Source organism: Mus caroli, unplaced genomic scaffold, assembly GCF_978045245.1.
Source record: "Mus caroli unplaced genomic scaffold, Mus_caroli_1 scaffold_2, whole genome shotgun sequence".
NCBI lineage: Eukaryota > Metazoa > Chordata > Mammalia > Rodentia > Muridae > Mus > Mus caroli.
The window spans coordinates 48,065,511-48,088,134 of record NW_028227257.1 but is presented as its reverse complement, the minus strand read 5'-3'; the positions used below and the strand labels follow the sequence as shown (position 1 = coordinate 48,088,134).

The window sequence follows — 22,624 nt, the reverse complement described above, 5'->3', positions numbered from 1 at the left end:
TTAACACCAGCCCTAACATCTGCCCACTCATTGGGTGGCACTGTTTGGGCTCCTGGGGTGTAGACAGCTGGGGTAGATGCAGGGAAAGGTACCTATCTGCAGCTACAGCAGAACTCAAGCAGGGAAGGAGGCAACCTTGAGTGGGCCTATGGACTGAGGCCACAGGCAGGGCAGTAGAACTCAGGAAGGACAGAACGCCCCTGCCTGGCTGGGAAAGAAATTAGACATTTTCACTGAGGCTTTGGCACTTGAGGCAAGCTTCTAAGTGTGGACCCAGCTTGCCCACAGGGAGGAGGAGGAGGCTGGCATCTCTGCCACAGGAGCAGTGTCACCAAAGGCCAAAAGCAGGAAACCCCTAAGAAGATGTGTTCTAGGCAGCAAAGAAGGCAGTTTGCTTGAAGCTTGGATGCAGAAAGGACAGTATCAGATGCTAATGCTAGGGGTATGTGTTGGCAGGGATTTCCAGGGGCTTTGAGGCAGTTTGTGCTCAGCAATAGCCACCAAATGGTGTTGAGCAAGAGTGTCACGTGAGACAGTGTAGGGCAGTGGTTATGCCCAGGCATTCAGGAATTAGCCTGAATCCAAATACCAGCTTGAATTCAAATACAGCTCGTATTTGTTATCATTGAGACTTGGTTTCCCATCTGTAAAATGGGGGAAATGAGAATAGCTACCCACCTAGGGGAGCTATGAGAGCTAAGTGGAGAAAGCCCTGAAGATTCTGTGTTGTGTGGAGCTAACTTCATTCATCTCATTTGAGCTCTGGCTCATGAGCAATTGCTTGCCGTCACTGTGGGGAGATAGATCCAGTTGGGAAGTAGGTGCTGAAACCAGGGGCCCCTGGAGAGATGGTAACAGTGGTGATCATGCCAGGTATGGCCAACAAAGGACTCTGGAGAGAGAGGGTGACATTAGAGTCACTGAGGGGTCAGATGGGTGTGTGGATTGGGCAGATAAAGAAGACAGGGGAGAGAGGGGCCTGCATCTGACAAGAAGAGAGGTGACAGCTGAGTAACTGAGGGGCTTGAGCAGAGTGAGATGGAAAAAGTAAGGGCTCATAAATGAGGAGACTGCCCTGGAAAGCCACACTTCGAACGTTCTTTCAGAGTACAAGAATGTCAAGCTGGAGGCTGAGTTTTGAGGATCGAATGCTCAGACAGGGGAGGAAAAACAGTTATACAACCAAAGGAGAGAGGAAGTAGCAAGCAGAGGGAAGACAAGGAGGGGATGGAAGGGTACAGTAACAGTCCCCAGGGTGGCAATCAACTAACAGCTGACTATTAGACCCAAGTTCAAGGTCTGCTTTGCTACCAACTTAGCTGTGTGCTATTGGGTAGGTTACTGAGTCTCTCTGAGCCTCCGTTCTTTAGTCTGTAAAGTGAGTGTTGTAATAGAACCTCCCACATAAGGCAATTATGAGAATTAAATAAGGTTCTGTTTGTAAGTCCTGATTGCCATGCCTGGCCCCAGCAACAAAGCCTAGAGGGGTGGTAGCTGGAGATCTTATGATCATCACAAACCCCAAGGCAAGTAAGCAGGAGCCAGAGAGGCAGATCAAGAGCAGCTGCTGCTGAAACCTGGGAGAGAACAGTAGAGCAGGAGGCTAAGCAGGGAGACCTTTAGGGAGGCATGCAGCAGCCTGGGTGGTGGTGGTGGTGGTGGTGCTAGTGGTGGTGGGGCAGTTACCAGTGCTGATGGGGGATGGGTGGGTACCAGTGCTGATGGGGGATGGGTGGGTACCAATGCTGATGGGGATGGGTGGGTACCAATGCTGATGGGGGATGGGTGGGTACCAGTGCTGATGGGTGGATACCAATGGCTGGACAGCTCAGAGCGCTCTAGGGAGCAAGAAGGTGGACAGAACTTAGACATATGCCAATCAACATGTCTTATCTGACTTCAAAGAAAGCAATGTGGATTTTCACATAAAGGCTCAGTGGAAAGATAATGCTAACTTGGGTCTCTCCTCATGGGCAGTGAGAGAGAATGAAACAGCTCAAGTCCAGATTCTATACTTAGGAAACAGGGCAGCTTGGGAGGTATACGGAGGAGTGGCATACTGGCACAGTTTTAAAGGGTGGATGTAGGGGTGGGAGGAGTGGTGGGTGTGCATCTCTGGTGGGGTGCCATACCTGCCCTGGTATTAATAAAATTGAATGACAAGGGTCTACAATTCCCATGTTGAGGTTTCAACAACATTACTTTTCCAAAGATTCCACAATTCAGGTTATGCTATACCCCTCAAAGAGTATTAGACCGAATTACATCACCCAACACCCCAAATCTTACACTAACACACACTGGGAGGCCCTTGACAAACTGAGAAGGATGGAGCCCTGTCATCCTGGAGACAAGCAGCTGGAAGGTGTGTGTGTGTGCAGGAGTCTCTATGAAGACATATAAACAGTATCTGTCATCTGAGAACAGAATACAGAAAGCTTATTTCGTTAGCATAACACTCTCAGACACATTGTACCCCATAAATACAAACCATTGTCAATCAAGAGCAAAATTTTAAAACCAACCACCAGGGGGCACTTGCTGAGCATTTTCTCTGAGACGATCTCATTTTCCCTCCGGAAGTCTTGCCCTGATTTTCAAACTATTGCACCATGATAGTGAAAGCCAAAAAAGAAAAAAAGAAAAGGAAAGGAAAAAGAAAAAGAAAAAGAAAAAAAGAAGAAAAGAAGAAAAAATCGGTTCATTCAAAGTATCCCAGCCTTGTGGTTGGGCCACCCACTCTAATTTCACAAAGCAGTGGGAGGATCAAGGGACAGCTCTAGTATTGCTTAGCCATGATGGAAAATCAAAGCTAGACTTCCGGTTATCTCTGGAGTTGTGTCCAGTAGCCGTCGGGTAGCCAGGCAGCTTAGAAGGTCACTCTACCCCTCCACCTTTCAAGTTCCTTCAAGCTGTCTTAGGTGCGGTTGGACAGGGGACGTCCTTCCAAATGCAGCCTGTGGGGTTCGGGTTTTTTGGCAGGAGATCACAGTGCTGAATACAGCAGCCCTCTGTCCTCTGTGCGGGCTTCTGTGGAACCTTGGCTTGCGCTCTGGGCCGCCTGGGCTCAAGGAAACCATTGCAATAGGAGGAAAGGTCTAAGCAGACCCGGGGTTTTCTTCCTTCGAGGCGCCCTCTGGTGCCGCTGCACTCTCAAAGAAAGGGTTCTTTCACCGGCGGCGCTAGGGGAAGTGGGCTCTGTTTTCCAGTCAGAAAAGGGATGGGCTGTTCTTTCTTGGTGCTTTGGTGGGATCCTCGCGGCCCATCCAGGTAGTTTACATATGAAATGACTCCCCAGCATCCCCAAGCATCGTGCCTGAGACGCAGAAGGCACTTACACTTTCGTAAAAAAACGCTTTCTTCTACTTACTTGCCCTCAGGTGGCCCTGACCTGGCTCTAAGTTACAGGTAAATGTCTACATCAAAGTTGGGACTGAGTCCTTGAATACTTCTCTCCAAATGCAACAACAACAACAACAAACCCTGATTCTGTAGCAACGACGGGAATTTTAATGATTAATTCAAGTGAGTCTTTAAATTACAGATAGTAATATAACTGTGTGATTCCCCCATCTGTCTGCAGATTGGCCCTGGATGGTCGTCCAGCCTCCAAGAGAATCAGTTTCCTAAAATGAGAAAGAATTCAAAGTGAAAATGTGAAAGAAAGGGAGGTGGGAGGGATAAGGTTGAGTATAGAAGCATATTCCCCTCATTATTTCATTGTTAGCTTGGGGGGAGGGGATATGTCATGCTGTCATGCTGGAGACCCAACAAAAGAGGAGAATATTCTTATATCAGGCACACTACCACATGCCTGTAACAGGGAGGGTAGAAGAGACAGACTGAGCAACTGTCCTTAGTTGTGTGGGAATTCTCAGCTGGTGAGAATCTGCAGTCAGACAGAGTCTGGGTAGGGGCTCATTTCCTTCCCATATTCTCATAATTTTCCCTTCCTACTCTGCCTCAGCTTCTCCCTCTGAGACTTAGATCTCTTCATCTTAAGAGTTGATGAAGACTGGCAATCTATCTTCTGTCACCTATATTTCAGGAGTACACAGGTGACAGACTTCTCTTCTAGGATCAAAAGTCTCCATCTTTCTCCCCTAAGGGAGAATAAGAAGGTCTAAGCTTGTAGAGAGAAGAGCATCATTCCGCAGGAATCTTGGCGAAAGGGCATCACCTCTCAGTATAGCAAGACCACACGGAAAATAAAGCACAAAGGAGATTGTCAGGTCTAAGACCAGCACTAAGAATAGCAAGGCCTATTTATCACGAGATGCCTGATAATCACTATAATAGTAAATACTTAACACTTAGGGTAGAATCAGTCATAGACTTAATATGAGTTTGTACATATTAGAGACCCGAGTCTCACTTGTCTCTGCACTACCCTTAGGCCATTAAGTTAGCTCTTCCCAGTCACATTAACTTTTTGAGTTTAGGAATGAAGATTCCACACTATAAAAATGTATAGTGATGTAGTTACACACCAGTTTTAAGAAGGAATCCAATGATGGGGGGAAAATAGTGTTAGGTTGTAGTCAAGGTATGTTACTGAAGAGGACTAAAAGAAACACAATAAGCAAACCACAGCACAAAGGTTCCAGCTGCCAACAGGCTCCTAAACCGGACTGATGGATACTGTGTTGAAGAACTAGTTAGTGTGTTTGCTACTTTGTTTGAAGAGAACTTTTAAGTCTTGATTTATGGCATGAACAACCTTGTCTCTAAAATGTTCTTGAGGCTGTAGAGGCTGAGGAGGCATAGATTTGCTGCAGAATAACTTCTCGAGTTATTTTGTTATTTTAGTCGGGGGGGGGGGGGTTGGGGGGTGGGAGATGAGGCAGGTCTTCGTGCCTCCTGAGGAGCCATCAATAAACATCAGAGGACACCCACATCCTTGTCAGGGAAGCAAAAGCTAATAAACAATTAGTTTTTCTTGGAGTGTGGCTGTCCTTTGGTGTAGGCTAGGAAAGGTGGTGGCTCAGTTTCCCCCTGTCACCAAAGCAGACAGACCCCCTAAGACTCTGGGGACTATGGATTTAATCTCCCCCCCCCAAAGGCCAAGTGATTAGAGTAGTAAAAATCTTCCTTTGCAGCTAACATGATAATGAACCACCTTTTTTTTTTTTTAATATTTAAGACAACAAGGATGGCATTGGCCTTTGTTGAATCTAATTTTTTTAATTGTTGTTGTTTCTGCATAAGGTAGGGCTTAAACTTGATTTGGGAAAGAGGTGTTCCAGCCATGTCTGCAGCCTCCAGACTTTATCATAGGCTGTTACAGGTTGTAAGCACCTGGCTATCCTGGCTACAGAGTCTGGCTGGACCTCGAATGAGCACCGCCAGGGTACTGATGCTTTGCCTCTCTGTCACATAAAGAGCAGTTTCCAAGGTTGAACCTCACAACAATCGTTCCTTAGACTTCGGGCTATTCCCATAAACACTGGTGACTACATACATTTGTTTAAAACAGGCCTTGGGTTATCAGTTAAGGCAGAGAACAAAGTCCCCATACTGAAAAATTAGCAGTCTTAACCTGCCACACCGAGAGTTACCCAATATACCTGATGGTTGAGTCATTCATTCCACTGGTTTTTTTCCCCTTAATTTATTTTACTTTGTGTGCATAAATGTGTTGCCTGTGTGCATGTTTGTGTACTACATGCCTGCCAGCTGGATCCTTTAAACTGGGGTTAAGGGTGGCTGTAAGCCACCATGTGGGGGAAGTGAACCTAGGTCCTCTGCAAGAGCAACAAAGTTCTTAACTGCTGAGCCATCTCTCCAGCCCCCCACTGGGGTTTTTATCTGGGAGCCAGCCTTGGATGGCATCCTTAAGGACAGCCTTGGAGGGAGCTGAGCCTATATTCTGAGCTCTGCCCCTCTGCAAAGAGAGACACCGCTGTTTGTTTTGTTTTTAGAACCCCACGCAGTGCTGTCCTTTTCCAGTGCCCCAGTTTTGTCACAGTTGGAGTAAGTTGCTGCCCCTTTAAAAGCCTCTCTTCTGCTAGGGGGTGAGGTGCTCCTCCTGAGCAGCAGGTTGTCTGCCTGGGGAAAACACCATTCCCCAGGAATAAAGCTATTACATTACCTGGGCTTGTTCCCTTGGCTATAATCCTCCCCTGGGCAGTTCAGACTGTCTCTATTTTATTTGTTGTTGTGAACCCCAGGAGCTACACTTAAAAATTATTTGGGGCGTTTGGTGACTCAATACCTACTTTTGCAGTTTTCTCCTCATATGTTTATTGAGCAATAAAATAAGAATTATCAATAATCCGACCATAAGAAAATTACAGCAGAGATAGTCACAAGAAGACCATCCTTTACAAAGTCTTACCTTTCATGAATCGTTTTGTGGCTCACACAGTTGTCCTGGGGCATGCCTATACGTTGGGTTTTGTCCTCGTCTCTTTTCTTCTTTAATTTTGAAGCATCATTTTAGTTCAAGACAGAACTAAAATAATGTCTTCCCTGAAAACATTTATTTTCCTCTTTAATCTTCTACCAAAAAAATTTTTTTCTATCTATAATTTTTTATATCTTTTCTTAGTTAATGGTTTCTGTCTCAGAGTTTCTACTGCTATGATAAGACACCTTGACCAAAAGCAACTTGTGGAGGGAAGGAGCTATTTCATATGACATTTTCAGCTGACAGTGAATGGCTCAGGAAACTCAGGGCACAAACCTGGAGGCAGGAACATACGGGAAGACCACAGAGGGATGCCTGCTGACTGGCTTGCTCCCATGGCTTACTCGGATTGATTTCTTTTAAAAGAAAAACAAAACAAAACAAACAAACAAACAAAAAACAGCAATAACAGCAACAACAAACCACCCCAAACAAAAACAACAGCTAGGTTCTCATTCATTCATTCATTCATTCATTCATCTACCTGTCCATTCATTTTTTTAAATGTCACAAAATTAAATATAATAAGATTAAAAACTAGTACATCAAAGTTAGACAAGACAAATCAACAGAAGGAAAAGAACCGGAGAGAAGGCACAAGAATCAGAGACCTTCTATTCAGACACCCAGGAATCCTATAAAAATCCTGAACTGAGGGGCTGGAGAGATGGCTCTGTGGTTAAGAACACCTGCTGCTCATCCAGAGGTCCTGAGTTCAATTCCCAGCACCCACCTCGTGGCTCACAGCCATCTCTAATAGGATCTGATGCCCTCTTCTGTCTGATGCTTTCTTCTGTCATACAGGCACACATGCAAACAGAGTACCCATGTATCTAAATAAATAAATCCCAAAAAATAACTTAGTAAACTGGAAGCTGTAATATAAGCAGAGGACCTGATGCAGACAGGTACAGGCTCTGTGTAAGCTTTAGCTGCTTGCTTAAACAGCCTCTGGCCATCTGCCCAGGGGTTCCCACAGTAATCCCGGCCCTTACTAACATAATCATCAACCAAGAAAACATACTACAAGCTTGCCTACAGGCCAATCTGGTGGTGATGGTGGGCGTGGTTCTCAACTGATGTTCCCTCTTCCAAAATGATTTTAATTCATGTCAAGTTGATATAAAACTAGCCTGCACCATTTCTTTCTGCTTTATTTTTTCCCAAAATTTAGAAGGCATTTTATTTAAAAGAAAACAAAAACAAAACAACAACAAAACCTATATTGTAATGATAGCATAGGAAGTTGAAACGAAAGTCCTTCTCTTTTATATCCACAAGTAAAGAACAGGGAATATGTTTTATACTTGCAATAAATTTAAAACTTTAAAAATTCGTTGGCCAACAATGGTGAGAAAGAAAATTTTTAACTCTAAGAACATCTCTCACCTTGCTGTTTAGCTCCTAAAAGAGAAAAGGATATTCCCTAAGTCTGTATGACTAACTATATTACAATCTTTTTGCTTTTTAGATCATTCTCTGAGCCTTTAAGATGTAAGTTTTCTACATCACTTTAAAGAAAAAGAGTCATAACTTTAGAAGAATAGATTTAGGAGTAATGATTGCTTTGTTTTATGAAAAAAATAATCAGATCAACAGTCTAACATGAAACTATCAAGTGAGAAATGTGTTGAAATCTAAAAAAATCTAAAAAATATTTGGTTTGTTTTAAACTTATCTTTATGTATGGATAAACACCATGACCAAAAGCAATTTTGGAGAAAGGATTATTTTCTTTTATGCTTTCAGGAAAGAGCCCATCCATCACTGAAGAAAGTCAGGACAGGAGCTCAAGGCAGGAATCTAGCGGCAGGAACTGAAACAGAGGCCATGGAGGAGTGTGGAAAAAACTGCTGAGTAAGGTTGAAGTCTTCTATTCTCCAGATAGCCTCCTTGGCACAATGTGGAGGACTCCCTTAATTGGCAGTATTTCTCCTTCTCTGGCCTTGACTGGAGAGTTCAAACCACACTCCCTACCTGTATAATGTCACTTAGCCTTGGTTAAAGATTACAGAACCCAGTCAGCTAGCACCTGAGATTCCTGGATGTTAATGCGGCATTTCAGTACCCTAAGCCTTCAGCCAATGACCTTTGCCCATCCTGGATGTTTCTACTTCCACCCCCCCCCAAATTAGATAAGCCTTGAATCGCCCCAAGTAAAGGTGATCTGCCTCCCTGCAGCTGGTCCCAGTTTGTCATCTTCATCATACCTACTCACAAGGCTTCTGGTTCTCACCCCCACCCCCATCCCTGTCATCTCTGCCACCTTTGCCTGTGTGGACCAATATCGGCCAATGATCCACAAGGGCAGGGAGAGTCACAGAGGAATGCTACTTACTGGCTTGCTTCCCATAACATGTTTAACTTACTTTCTTCTACAAGCCAGGACACTGCATCTGCTCAGTGGTGTCACTGTCCACAGAGAACAGCCCTCCCATATCAATCATCAATAATAATAATAATAATACCTCAGAACTGCCTACATGCAATCTGTTGGAGACAATTCCTCAGTTGAGATTCCCTCTCGCCAGATATATCTAGGTTTGTGTTAAGTTGACAAAAAACAAGCAGAATGCCATGCATATGTATGTATAATTTATATGTGTTTATGTTTTATGTTGTTTATATGGTATCAAGTTGGCTTATAAATGAATAATCATGTTATTAGATTAGCTCAAATTCCTTTTAGTTCATAGCATGACTGATGTTTTAGGGGGAAAGTTCTAGCTCCAGTAACCCCCAACAGGTTCAAGTTGGCATCTGTCTCAATATAATGGTTAAAGAGTCAAAGTGGACTGAGGGGAGATTTGGTCAATGTGACCATGATAGGATAACAAAGAGAAGTGCAGATGCCCCCAGAGGTACTAACATGAGCTTCAAATTTAAATAGAGAAAGTTACAATAGAAGACAAGAGGTATGTGCAGTCGGACCATATGAGTCGATGTGTTTACTGGTTGATTGCTGTCTCAATTCTGGTTCTAGAGGATGGCTCAAAGAAGTGCCTATTTCCTGCTGATGTGGATTTATTCTTAGGGGATGATAGCTCCTGCTACAGGACATAGTCTTTCCCTCTCAGACAATTGCCTCCATCTGAGGGCTGGTCCTGCTTAGCCAGCTCTGCCGTTGCTGAAACCCAAGGACTAGGAAGATGAATTATCACTGTGTAACTTGTGTAAGTTTTCTACATCACTTCTCAGCTTTCCTTGAGAGTTAGTACGCTTACCTACAAAGGTAAAGACGTAACTCACAGGACAGAAACAAGACACGAAATGAAAACAGAGATGCGGTAACTTATCCTGCATCAGCTGCCCCATGAGTCCAATGAGCCATGAGTTCTTTTTAACAATAGTTTCATAGTGTTTGTTACAACTTGACTGAAATCCTTAACAAATGGATTTGTGGCTCACAACTGTCCATAACCCCAGCTCTATGGGATCTGATCCCTCCTCTGATCCCCAAAAGCACTAGGCATGCACATGGTACACAGACATACATGTTGAGCAAAATACTCACATATATGAAATAAAATAAATAAAACCTTTTTTTAATTTTTAAAGAAAAGGGAAAGGGATAAGACAAGTGTAGTATAGGTTTGGGATTCTTATGACACATTTCCGGTCTCACTTAAGGACTTCTTCCTGATCTCCTGTACCAGACATGGCCAGGCTGTCTCTTATGGCCATTGGCTCATCAGTGACTGTCTCCACAGTTCCAGTGGCTCCCTAGAGACTGAGCTGTGCTTACTGTGTCTCTTTAAAGTAAATACATAAGTTAGATACCCAGAGCATCTGTGTTTTTAACCTTTCACGAAACGAAAGCATATGGAATCTATACTCACCTATTTTGGTTGTGACTATAATGTATGCTCCTTCAGTAAAACACCGCCTAGGAGAACCAGAATTTAAAACAGAGATTAGACTCTCCAAAGGAAGTATCAAAACAAACTGGTAAACCAGCCTGAGTGAACACTGCCCTTTGCCAAAGCTGTCAGCTTTACATGGAGTGGCTAAGGCAGGGACTGCCTGTGCCTTAGGATGTGGGTAGCAAAGAACAGGAAGTGTATTTAAAAGTTTAGGACCTAGAAAAGCTATGGAAGCAGCCAATCCCAGTGTGTTCTGAATCCAGATGTGCGGCTTAATGAGGCTATCTTATCCAGATGCCATGACAGAGTTCGCTCACCTTGATGGGGTCTAAGGGTGTCTCTCTTGGAAGCCAGGGTTGTTTAGACTATCAGTGGGTCAGTCTTATGGTGATGTCCTTCTGGGTAAACCATGGATTACTTTGTATGACCCAGGATTGCAAAATGGTTGACTCTAAGTGATTAATATCTTTGGCACTCTTTAAACACTAAATGAGTTACTGCCCAGAAAACAGAAACAAAGGTAATCACACACACACACACACACACACACACACACACACACACACACACACACAAGTTTAAAAAGACACAGTAGATGAGCTAAGCAACAGTTCACAAAACCCACCAACATTGCTTCAAAGAGAGCCCCCAAAGAGGACCCTATGGGATAGCAGAGGCAAGGCACAGAGCCACACCGTCATCCTCATGGGCCTGAAGAGTCCCCTTAATATTTTAGAAATTTCATCTCAGGTAAAACCAGACCCTTGTCTTAAATGCACAAAAGAATTTCAAGACTAGCAGTATGAAGAGGAGTTAGGGTTATTAAAAATAGGAAGACGCTCTGAGGAACTACAGAAGCACACCTAGTTGTGGTGTGAGTGAGAACGTCCCTCATAGATTCTGAGGTTTGAATGCTTGGTCCCCTGTTTATAGAACTGTTTTGGAAAGGGTTAGGAAGTATGGCCTTGTTGGAGGAGCAGTGTCATTGTGGGCGGACTTCGAGGTTCCAAAAGCCCCACACCAGGCCCAGTCTGTCTCTCTTCCTTCCCTTCAGCATGCAGATTAAATGTAAGCTCACAGTTACTGCTCGGGCACCATGCCTGGCTCCATCCCTGCTGCCATACTCTCCAACATAATGATCATGGATGGACGATCCCTCTGAAACTCTAAGCAAACCCCCAAATTAAATGCTTTCTTCTATAAATTGTCTTGGTCATGGTGTCCTTTTACAGCAATGGGAGAGCTACTAAGACACTTGAGAATAGGGGTATACACTTCTCAAAGACCTATCAAGGTTTATTAAAAGACATTTTAACGTAGATTGTCACTGAGGGGTTAAAAGAAAGGAGAGAATAAGGCACACCTAGTGTAGGTATGGGCTTCTCAAGGAGGTCGCTGTTAAGTGTCTTAGCATCAGCCGTACCCCATTTCACTGGCTCTCCAGATGCATCATAAAGTGTTTATAAGAAGCCCCCCCCTTCCCTGCTGCACCCTCTCTTTGATAAGCGAGGTTATGGGATGGCTCCAGAAGTGCTTTGGATGGAATTATAATTGTACATTTCAAAACCAGGAGCCACTGAGACTGTATGAGGAGGTTAAGACGGGTCTTTTAATATAAATGGAGTTTCTGGCCAGATTCCTAGAAAATTATAGGTTTATATCAGGGTAGGGAGAAGGGCTTTAAGCTTCCCTGCCCCCTTGATTGTGTTGGACTTCGCAGCTGATGAGAATCTTCATCCAGATTCTGGAGCCAGGGATTCCTTTGCTGCCCAGGTTCCCAGGTTTTTCTTTCTTTTTCCCTTTTGCTCTGATAAGAGCATGTACCTAAACTGTGTGGGCTGGTTTGATCTCGTGATGCACAGACTTCATGTTTCTTTCTCCTTAAATCCCTCATGTCTAGGCCACCAGTTCCCACCTTTGCTAATTCCCTAGAGTCAACACAGAACCCACAACTAATCGGTAGCTAAAGCAATGAAAGTTATCCCTTCACAGTTATGATGGCTTGAAGACTAGGCTCGTGGTGACCACAGAACTGGGCCTCAAGGAAATCATCTGTTTTGTGTAACGGGATATCTCCATCCTTACCAGGACAGTTAGCACATCATTAGTATCAGTACAATGCTTCCAACACCAGGTGTGAGAGGGGCTTTCCCACATACACTAAGTAAACAGTTCAAGGGACAGCAGTGAGCCCACTCCTGTTCAGTTCTGATGCTCTCTGCCTGAAGACTGCATCAGACCCCACAGATTGAGGCACTTAGAAGCTGCTTTTGCTGAAAGGCACTAACTTCTTACTTGGCTCTACGAGGAATCCAAGAGCAGCATAAAAAAGCCTATGGCTCTGCCTTCCTGATATGTCTATCTCTGTAACCTTTGTTAGGTTTGTAGATCTCCAGCCTAGATAAAGAGTCAACCTTCCCGTTGGCCATGTCAATCACCTGGCCAAGGGACTGCCCCTAGGAAGAGAATGCAAGTTCATCTTTAGCCTTGCTGAAGAGGTAGATGGAATAATTATTTTAATAAAATGCTGTATTTTTCCTTCCCAGAATCCTGCCCTCCAGCACTCCCTAGAAGCTGCTGTGAGGGTCTTTGGATCTACTCACCCGAGCCCTGACGCAGAGAGTACAGCACACCCCTTTCTTCCTCCTGGCTCCCTTGCCGATGCTGACAGAACCTAAGAATACTTTTCTGATGTGCTGAGCTTCCTTATTCTTTCTTTAAAGGTCTGTCCCTACCACGTGACTGCTTTTCCACCATGAGTTTGATTCCTGTCTGCTGAACTCAGGATCATGGCTTCTCCCTCCATCTTGCCTGTGCTCTCCTCTAAGCAGCTGCTGAGATTTACAGTTTGTCTTGCTGTGTGTGTGTGTGTGTGTGTGTGTGTGTGTGTGTGTATGAGTGCACGTATACATGTGCAGATAACCATAGAAATTAGAAAAATTGGATCCCCTAGAGTTGGAATTACAGGCAATTCTGGGCCACTCAATGTGGATGCTAGAAATCAAACTAGAGTCTTTTGGAAGAGCAATATATATACCCTTAGCTGCTGAGCCATCTCTCTGGTTCCCTTGAATCCATTTTGAAATTAATTTATTAATGAGACTAAGAACCCCAATAAAGGAGCCTGATTTTCCAAGTATCATCTAGTCATCGTGAAGGGATCTCCAAAATTTCTGGTAATAGACTCAGTAGACTGATGTGGGGCCATCAGAGTGTTAGGTCCCCATCACTTTATGGGGTCACAGTGAGAAAATTATTCCTTCCTCCATCTGGAGTGTCTAATATGTTCTTGGACCTGGTTTCCCTGGATGGTTTTAACACATTCATACACCACTGCAGTGGGGTGGGTCTTTTTCTGCTCCTGGGAATAGGTAATTTATCAGTCTGTGCTACTTGGGTGGTGCTAGACAGGTATATGATTTGTGAGTCAACCAAAGGGCCCACAATCATCGTTCTCCCTCAAAAGAAAGTAAAAATCTGCTAGTAAAATGGAGTTCCCTGGAGCAAGCCATAATCTGAAGAAAGAGAGAGAGAGAGGGAGAGAGAACACTGTTTTATATAATACAGAGTAAGCTCTAGCAGGGCACAGTTTGAGAACAACACTGCTCTTACTTCTGTCTTTGTCTTGCTGAGGATGGGTGGCTGACCTTGTTAACTAACTTGCCTTGTTAGGTCAGCCAAGGACCAGGCTCTACAGAGCAGTTACAGTGACATCATCACCCTTTCTCTGACTCCAGTACAGCAGAAGTCATTGTACATCTCCTTTTTTCTCAAACCACCTTGAGTTCCCGGAACTGCAGAGATTCCCAGAATCCTCTGCCCAGATAACAATCACCCAGGATGGCAAGGCTGCACCCCGAGGCAGATGTAATCACCCTGAGAACTGTCTCATCCCCCCAACAATAAGGTCGTCTTTGACCACTTTGCAATAACAGAGCTGAAACTGGGATGGGTGGGACCACACCTTCCAGGACTTGCTAAAGCCTTCTACCTCCGTTCTCTCCCCCAATTCTTCCTCAGCTTACACCTAACGCTGGTGGAAGAATTCCCAAAAAGGGACATGGAGTCACTGGATCCATCTTTCTATTGTCTCTCTGGCCACAGAGAACAAATCTCTGTTCTCTGTTTTCTTATCTGGTACACGAGGGTGGGTGGCCAATCATAGCCTATTGAGGCTGCCAGCCCTGGGTTTCCCCCTCAATAATCTAGGTTCAGTCTTGAGAAAATGCTCCCACTTCAGATTCCAGTCCCAAGTTGTAGGCTGCCACCTCCACTTCAGACTGGTCAGAAGCCAGGGATCGACATGACCACATATCAGCCTCATTACTCAGAACTCAAGACAATATTTTACCAATGTTCATCACTTATTTATAAAAAGCTGTGCAAAGGATGCAGACGATGAGCCAGTGGAAGAGATGTGCCCACCCATGTGGAAAGATGAAGCACAGAACATTGATGTATTCTCAACGCCCCGTTTGTGAGAAATGGGTGTTGCTGTTGTTGTTTAATCAAAGTAGTTAGCCCAGGAAGAACTCTTATTTCCTGAGCCTCCTCCTTTTCCCTTGTGCCAATTAGCTAATCACAGAGTGTGAAGCTGAGCGGTGGGGTGAGGTGCAAAGTCACCACCTACATCAGGGATAAAAGCCTGCAGTGTGCTGCTAGCGGATGCACTGGCTGAGATGCTTTGGCTTTGTGGGTTCCTTTGTGAGACACCGGGGTTGTTATTTTTAACACACTCTCCAGGAACATCCACATAGTAGCTCTGTGACAGCATCTCCTATTCTGGCCCTTTTTATGAGCTTCATTAGGTAGGCAAGGTTGATGAGGTGGGGGCCTTTGAGGGGCAGCTGGACTTGCAGCCTTTGTCCCTCCCAGGAGCAGGGGAGAAGGCTTTCAGTTTCAACCCTCTAATCTCCTGGCTGGTTTCCCTAGCAACCGGATTTCCTTCAGTGGTTATTTAGGAACTTTCCAGAACTTATCTCACCAATATAAACTCATGTACTGTGGGAAAGGCTTTTCTGTTAATAGCAAAAGATGTCCCTGGGACATCTTTACCACCCTGGGACTTCCCAGCCCTGTCTGTCTGAGGAGTGGAATCCACAGTTCTCTTACAGCTGAGTTCCTTAGGGAAGTCCCAGGTGGGAGAAACTGAAAACGTGTGTGCTCATGTGTTTCAAGAGAACAACTTTGTAACAAGTGAACATGGAAAATCTTAGCAAAGGAGAAAATGGAAAAGAGAGAACTTAGAAATAAAACAAGCAATGTTTAAAACTTACTAGATAGCGCCACAGGAGAAGGGAGATAACTAAAATCGATGAACTTCACAAATCAATGGACATACTTGACTTGAACCAGGGCCTCTTAAATTTTCTCCTGGGGACCCCTTACCACTCTAGAAGATTTCCCAAGACCCTGTATATATAAGTATGTAAAATAGGTTTACAAATCAAATATTTATTGATTAAAAAACGAACATTTAAAACAATTTTCGAGATACATAAAATTTTGGTATGTCTTGTATGTGTATGTAGAATGTGTATGTGCACACACACACATGCACTTGTTAACATACATGTATGCATGCAGGTGTGTGCACTCGTGCGGGCATACTTGTGGGAGCCAGGTGTTGGCTTTAGATATCTGTGCTCAGTTTCTCTCCATGTTCATTTTTTGACACACGGAATCTGTCTTTAACTGATTCTCTCACGGAATCTGAAGCTAACTGGATCTACTAGGCCAGCCTGCCAGTGGACTTCAGGGACCCACCTGTCCTGCAGGTTGCAGGTGCATACCAGCATGCCTGGGTGTTTCCATGGTTTCAGGGGATACAAACTCAGGTCCTGGTGCCTACATGGCAGGCCCTTTCCTGGCTGAGCTATCTCCCCAGGCCCACGTGTTAGCATTTCTGAAAGACAAAAGTAAATTCTCATACTGCTGGATTTGGGTTTTTTGTTTTTTTGTTTTTTGTTTTTGTTTTTGTTTTTTTGAGGGGTGGAGGGAGATGTGAGACGGTAGCTTCCAGAGAGAAACACCAAGAGGAACTGTTTTAGTTAGGGTTTTATTGCTGTGAAGAGTCACCGTGACCAAGGTACTCTTATAAAGGAAAGTATTAATTGGGGCTGGCTTGCAGTTTCAGAGGTTTAGTTCACTTTCATCATGGCAGGAAGCATGGTAAGCACTCAGGCAGACATGGTGCTGGAGGAATCGAGAATTCTACATCTCAACTGAAGGCAGAAGAAAGGGTCTAGAGCCCACACTGGAAAGCTTGAGCAAAGGAGGCCTCAAAGCCCACCCCCACAGTGACACACTCCTCAACAAGGCCACACCCACTCCAACAAGGCCACACCCACTCCAGCAAGGCCACGCCTACCCCAGCAAGGCCACACCTACTCCAACAAGGCCACACCTACTTCCGCAAGGCCAAGGCTACTCCAAATAGTCCACTCCCTATGGGCCAAGCATTTACACACATGAGTCTACAGGGGCCAAACCTATTCAAGCCACCATAAGACCTGTCTTCAAGTGGGAGCTTTATTGGGGTCGTTATTGACACCACTGGCAGTTTCTTATGGTGTGGTTCTAAAGAATGGGAGGTTTTGTTTTGGTTCCACCAGTGTGGCGGTTTGAATGAGGATGGCCCAGATAGGCTCGAATATTTTAATGTTCCGTTTCCAGTTGGTGGGATTGTTTTAGAAAGAATTAGAAGGTGTGGCCTTGTTGGAGAAGTGTGTCGCTGGGGATGGGCTTCAAGGTTTAAAAAGCTCATGTCAGACCCAATCTCTCTTCCTCTGCCTCCAACTTGTGAATCACATGTGTGAGTTCTCAGCTACTGATCCAGCGCCAAGCCTACCTGCCTGCTGCTGCTACACTTCTGCTGTAATGACATGGACTTACGCTCTGGAACTGTAAGCAAGCCCCCAATTATGTGCTTTCTTTTGTGAGTTGCCTTGGTCACAGTGTCTCTCCACAGCAATAGAGCAGTAAACTGAGTACTAAATAACTAAGAAAGCACAGGTGTCTGTTCTTAAAGGTTTGCAAAGGAGTGAGGAGGGGCCTGAATCTCAGCAGGATTAGGTAGCAAGTCTCTTATACCATCTACCTGTAGGCAGGCTGTTTGATTCCCTGATGACAGGCGAGGAGAGAGGACTCTGCCCTTTGTGAGAGATATAAGAGAAGAAAGCCATGAGGTACCCAGCTCTTGTGTGTGGGGGGTGAAGGATAAGATGGTTTCGGGAACAGGTGTGGTCCAACCTGTGAGACAGGCCTCATAATCTAACATGTATCAAGATGTGTGTGTTTATTTGTTCTTAAAGAATTAAATCTTCAGGAAACAGTTATTGACAAACAAACAAAACAAAACAAAAACAACCAAAACCAGCAACAACAACATCAACCAAACAAACCCACAGCTTTCACCTCAGAAGGAGCAAATTATTCTGGAGTCAAATCTGAGAGATCATGACACAGCAATACCAATTTAAGTTACCCTAAATACCACATTCCAATGTGATAACAACTTTATGATGGTTTTTATAGTAACAGAGCAAGGAAAGTTATATATAACTTTTCAAATACCTTGGTGGAAACATTAGATAGGCAGGTATAGCCAAGCAGAGAAATCTTTGTTAAGAAATCTTTGTTAAGAAATCTTTGTTAAGAAATGATATTATAAAATTATATACAAACAGCCTATGAGACAGGACAGGTAACATCTCTTAATTTCTATGGAAAGACTCCATTTCTCCTCAGGATTCATTTTCTCTGTGTGTTTTCATCTGTCTTTCTGTGTGTATATATCTCTTTCTGTGTGTATGTGTCTCTCTGCGTGTGTGTCTCTGTCTCTGTGTCTCTCTGTATCTCCACTCCCACCTCCCCACTGTGTTTTCCGCCCATGTCCTGTTTACAGTGTGTATTCTTTATTAAAACTTTCATAGCAATTCCGATTTGTAAACACTTTCAGCCCTGCACTTTGGACTACAATCTCGTCTGGATTCTAGACATGTGTGACTTCATGTGGAATTGCAACCCACAGTTTAAAAAGCTAGACTCTTAATAACAAAAAGAAAATGAACTAAAAGAACAGACTGAACAGAAGCAGAAAGAACTAAGCCTACTATTCTTTGTTCATGAGAATCTTTGAATTGTGTGTTGTGTGTATGTTACACATGTACAGCTATGTTGAGTGTATGTTACACATGTATACTGTATGTTGAATGTATGTTACACACATATACTGTATGTGGAGTGTATGTTACACACATATACTGTATGTTGAGTGTATGCTACATATGTATACTGTATGTGGAATGTATGCTACACGCATATACTATATGTTGTGTTATGTTACTCATGTATACCATATGTTGAGTTTGCCACACACCCATGCACCTCCCTCCTCCCATCTACCTTCCTGTTAGCCCCCCTTCCTTTAGACAGGTTCACTTGCATTTTTCATGTCAGTTATACACACATGATTTTCAGTTATACACACATGATTTTATTTATATAAACCTTTGGAACTACAGAGAGAAAACATGAATGTAATTTTTTCACATGTTTTCTTGCATCATGCCTGAAGTTTCATTTTGTGTGTGTGGATATGCCAAATTTTTTTTTAAAGATTTATTTATTGATTATATGTAAGTACACTGTAGCTGTCTTCAGACACTCCAGAAGAGGGCGTCAGATCTCATTACAGATGGTTGTGAGCCACCATGGGGTTGCTGGGATTTGAACTCAGGACCTTCGGGAGAGCAGTTAGTGCTCTTAACCACTGAGCCATCTCTCCAGCCCCGCCAAATTGTTTTATATCTACCCTTCTGTCGATGAGTTCCTAGGTTAGGTTCATAACCTAAGAATTGTAAACAGCGTTTCAGTGAATAAATATCGCTGGGATATATTGATGTGGAAGCCTTAGGATACTCAGGAGTGGTGGAGCTGGGCCATGTGCAGCTGTTTGCCCAGGCTGTAGCCTGCTCTGAGATCCTCCATGGTGCACAAGAATGTGGCTCTGTAGTCTAACCTGGTATCAGGTATGGCGATCCCTCCAGCGTTCTCTCTTTCCCCAAGGTTGCTTTGTCCATTTCGGGTCTCCAGTGATTTGGGTATGAATTTAATGATTGTTTGTTCTGAGTAGTATTGCCATTTCCACAATATTAATTATTCAACCGCATGAGCCCTGGTTGCAATGCTAAACATAGGTTCATATATTTCTTGGCCGTTTGACAAAACAGATTAGTCCAAAGCAATACTGGATGTGATTTATGAAAGATCTCTTGATATCATGGAAATCTGCACTCTGAGAGTGAGTCACCATTTCTGTTAGCATGTCAGGCCATTTCTGAGGTAACTCTTCTCTGCCAGAAATGCTAAAAGCACCACTTAGCTCCTTCTAAATACACTCTGGGCCGCTCAGCGGTAAACGCACTGTGTGAGCTTTAATGGGCCCCTGGTCAGCTTTGCAAATTTTGCTTGGTTAATTTTCACCAATGTTCTACTTCCTTTCAATATAGTAGGGTGTGTGTGTGTGTGTGTGTGTGTGTGTGTGTGTGTGTGTGTGTATGGACTTTGGTGTGGACAGGAGACTTAAGCTGAGCATTTTCCTCCATTGTTCTCCAGCTTATTTCTTGATGAAGGTCTGTAATATAAATTATATCCATAAATTGGCATGTGCCATCTGTGCGTGTTGAGAGCTGGCTCTGAGAACAAGCAACTATGTTTATTTCACGTAGACTCCAGGACTCGTTGTCCTGGGGCAGCCTGGCTCCTGCCTCTGTATCAGGGAGATAGGAGAATCACAAGTGCCCTTGAAAACAGCCAGAAGGTAAACCATTTCCATAAAGGTTACTGTTTATCTCATAGTATAAAAAGGCACACGTCAGGGACTGGAGGCCTGAAACTCACCGCGGAGAGAGTCTGGGTCTGCTCAGGACTTCCCCGTCCCCGTCAGTCCAGCACGGCTGTTTAGCAGAACTTCCCTAACCACTTCCATTACACGTTCTAAACACAGTCGTTATAAACACCTGACGGGACGATGTTTTACATCTGCCACTTGCTGCTCATGCTTTGATTTTTGCCTACCTTTAATACACTCATACTTTAATACTCAAAGTGCTGCTGTTGTAGATCATTCTCCGTCCCTCCCTGAACCTGAAGGTCATCGATTCTAAGTTGGCTGGTGAATGAGCTCCAGAGAGCCTGCCTCCAACCCTACCTTCTCACGACTGGGGTTATGGGCACCATTCCAGCATCAGTGTGAGATTGTGAGGGATGTAATCTCAGGTCCTCGCTCGGGCTTGCAGGACGGGGACTTACTGGGTAAGCCAGCTTCCAGTTTACATTGTGGTTGTCCAAGCTTACAGGGCACATGCTTTCAAAAGGCTTCAGTGTGAGAGGGCTGAGTGACGCATGCTTGTCAAGATTCCTTTAACAACATTTTGCAACGCCCTCATGCTTCCTAGATCTTCAGGAAAATGAGTGTCATGGAAGCTAGCAGGAGAAGCTCCTGCCTCCTATAAGAAGTCTGTGCCCCTCTCACCCCTCCCCCACACCATCATCTCTCAGTTTACATGGCAGCTGTAAGAACCCAAGCAAACTTCCTTTCATCACTACTTGTTGGAAGCAACACACCGTCCCCAAGAATAAGCTGCGAGTCTAACTCTGCTCTTGTAAATTCTGAAGAGGTTTTGTTGCTATCTTTTCATGGGTCTACCACAATGATATGAAGGAATTTATCTCATATACCTTTCATGTGATGTCTTTGTTTCTGGAAGCACAAACCTGACTCTGATCTTTATATGTGGCCTTATCTTCCCACATTCTTCCCCCAAGTACTCTAGGAAGAAAAAGAGCGATCCCTGCTAGACAGAAGAGGCTCTACGTATTTTCAGAGCACAGTTCAAACACTAAGGCAAGTACTACTGTTGACAGAGTTCCCCGGTTACTGGGAATCTTCCAGAAGCTGATAAGTTTCTTCTCACTAGTCTAGCAGAGCACACACGTCCTGAATCAGCTGGCCAATGCAGAAAACAAGTCTTCATTCTATTGTTCTAGAGACTTTACAGTTTCAACACCACAAAGCTGAGCAAGCACTTATTCATTTGTGTCCCATAAAGAATAGGGCATAGGCTTACAAGAGATATCTGCTTGTATACAACAAAAACATTCAGAATGGTTGTGTGTGGAGGTCACTTCCCAGAAATTCAGAAAGTATCTGGGACTATACATAAAAAGATCTGGGCAGGTAGCATAATCACACGTATACTGTCCCCCAGCCCCAGACACTGACCACGGCAGGCTCTGGTCTCTGATAGACCTTTTTCAGTTACAGGAGGATGACACTATTCTTGACAAACAGCGTTTTGTTGCTACAGAAGATCTGCCAGGATACCAGGCTGCTGTCTCATAGTGGACAATAACAGGGTGGGGGTGGGGGGTGGAGTGACCCTGTAGGTCAAACGGGAAACAGCCTCCAAACCTACCTGGGGTCACTTCAATTGTTGTCTGCTGCCTGAAACAGGATGGGCTCCCCAGTGAGCACAAGTCTGACAAAGCACACCATCACCAAGGCTACCTCCAGGTGGCCAGGGACCCTGCTGTGTACTGCCTTCTGACTGGCTGAGTCCTGCGTTGTTGCTTAGGAACTGTGTAGACTCCAGAGCACAGCTGTGCTGAAACAAAGCCGATTTCCCTTTTGAGGCTGTCACGAATTTCAGCTAGTAAAGGGAAGGATGTTGCTTTGAGCCAAACCTTGAGCAAATTAGATGGTTTGTGTGATCATAGATCCAAGCAGTTAGCTTTTGCACCTTGGAGGGGCATTAACAGCACCACACACACACACACACACACACACACACACACACACACACATCAGTACGACATTGGTTTGTGTCGAGCATTGACACAGCTTGGATGATTTTACAGTTTTGACTGTTACTGAGCAGTGGTTTGAATGAGAATGGCCCCCATAGACTCATATGTTTGAATGCTTGGCCCCCAGTTGGTAGAACTGTAGGAAGCATTAGGAAGTGTGGCGCCTTGCTGGAGCAGGTGTGGCCTTGCTGGAGGAGGTGTGGCCTTGCTGGAGGAGGTGTGGCCTTGCTGGAGGAGGTGTGTCGCTGGCGGGTGAGCTTTGAGACTGTTCACATTCCCAGTGGGTGTTCTCCTTTGCGTTTGTGGATGGAGGTGTGAGCTCCCAGCTGTTCCTGACACCGTGTCTCTGCTCCACCATCATGGACTCTAGCTCTCTGGAACTATGAGCCCAATGAAATACTTTCTTCTCTAAGTTGCCTTAATTGTGGTAATGTTTGAGTCACAGCAGTAGAAGAGTAACTGATACACTGACTGTGGAGAC

General features: G+C 44.4%; 1 long non-coding RNA gene across 1 annotated transcript; it reads right to left on the bottom strand.

Moving 5' to 3' along the window:
* Window positions 1-3,498: 3,498 nt before the first annotated feature.
* On the bottom strand, window positions 3,499-21,885 carry LOC147005810 (uncharacterized). Its single transcript, XR_015044855.1, has 4 exons — window positions 21,753-21,885; window positions 10,249-10,295; window positions 6,338-6,471; window positions 3,499-3,626 (listed from the first exon to the last, which is right to left on the bottom strand). It is a non-coding gene; the product is annotated as an uncharacterized LOC147005810 (long non-coding RNA).
* Window positions 21,886-22,624: the final 739 nt, after the last annotated feature.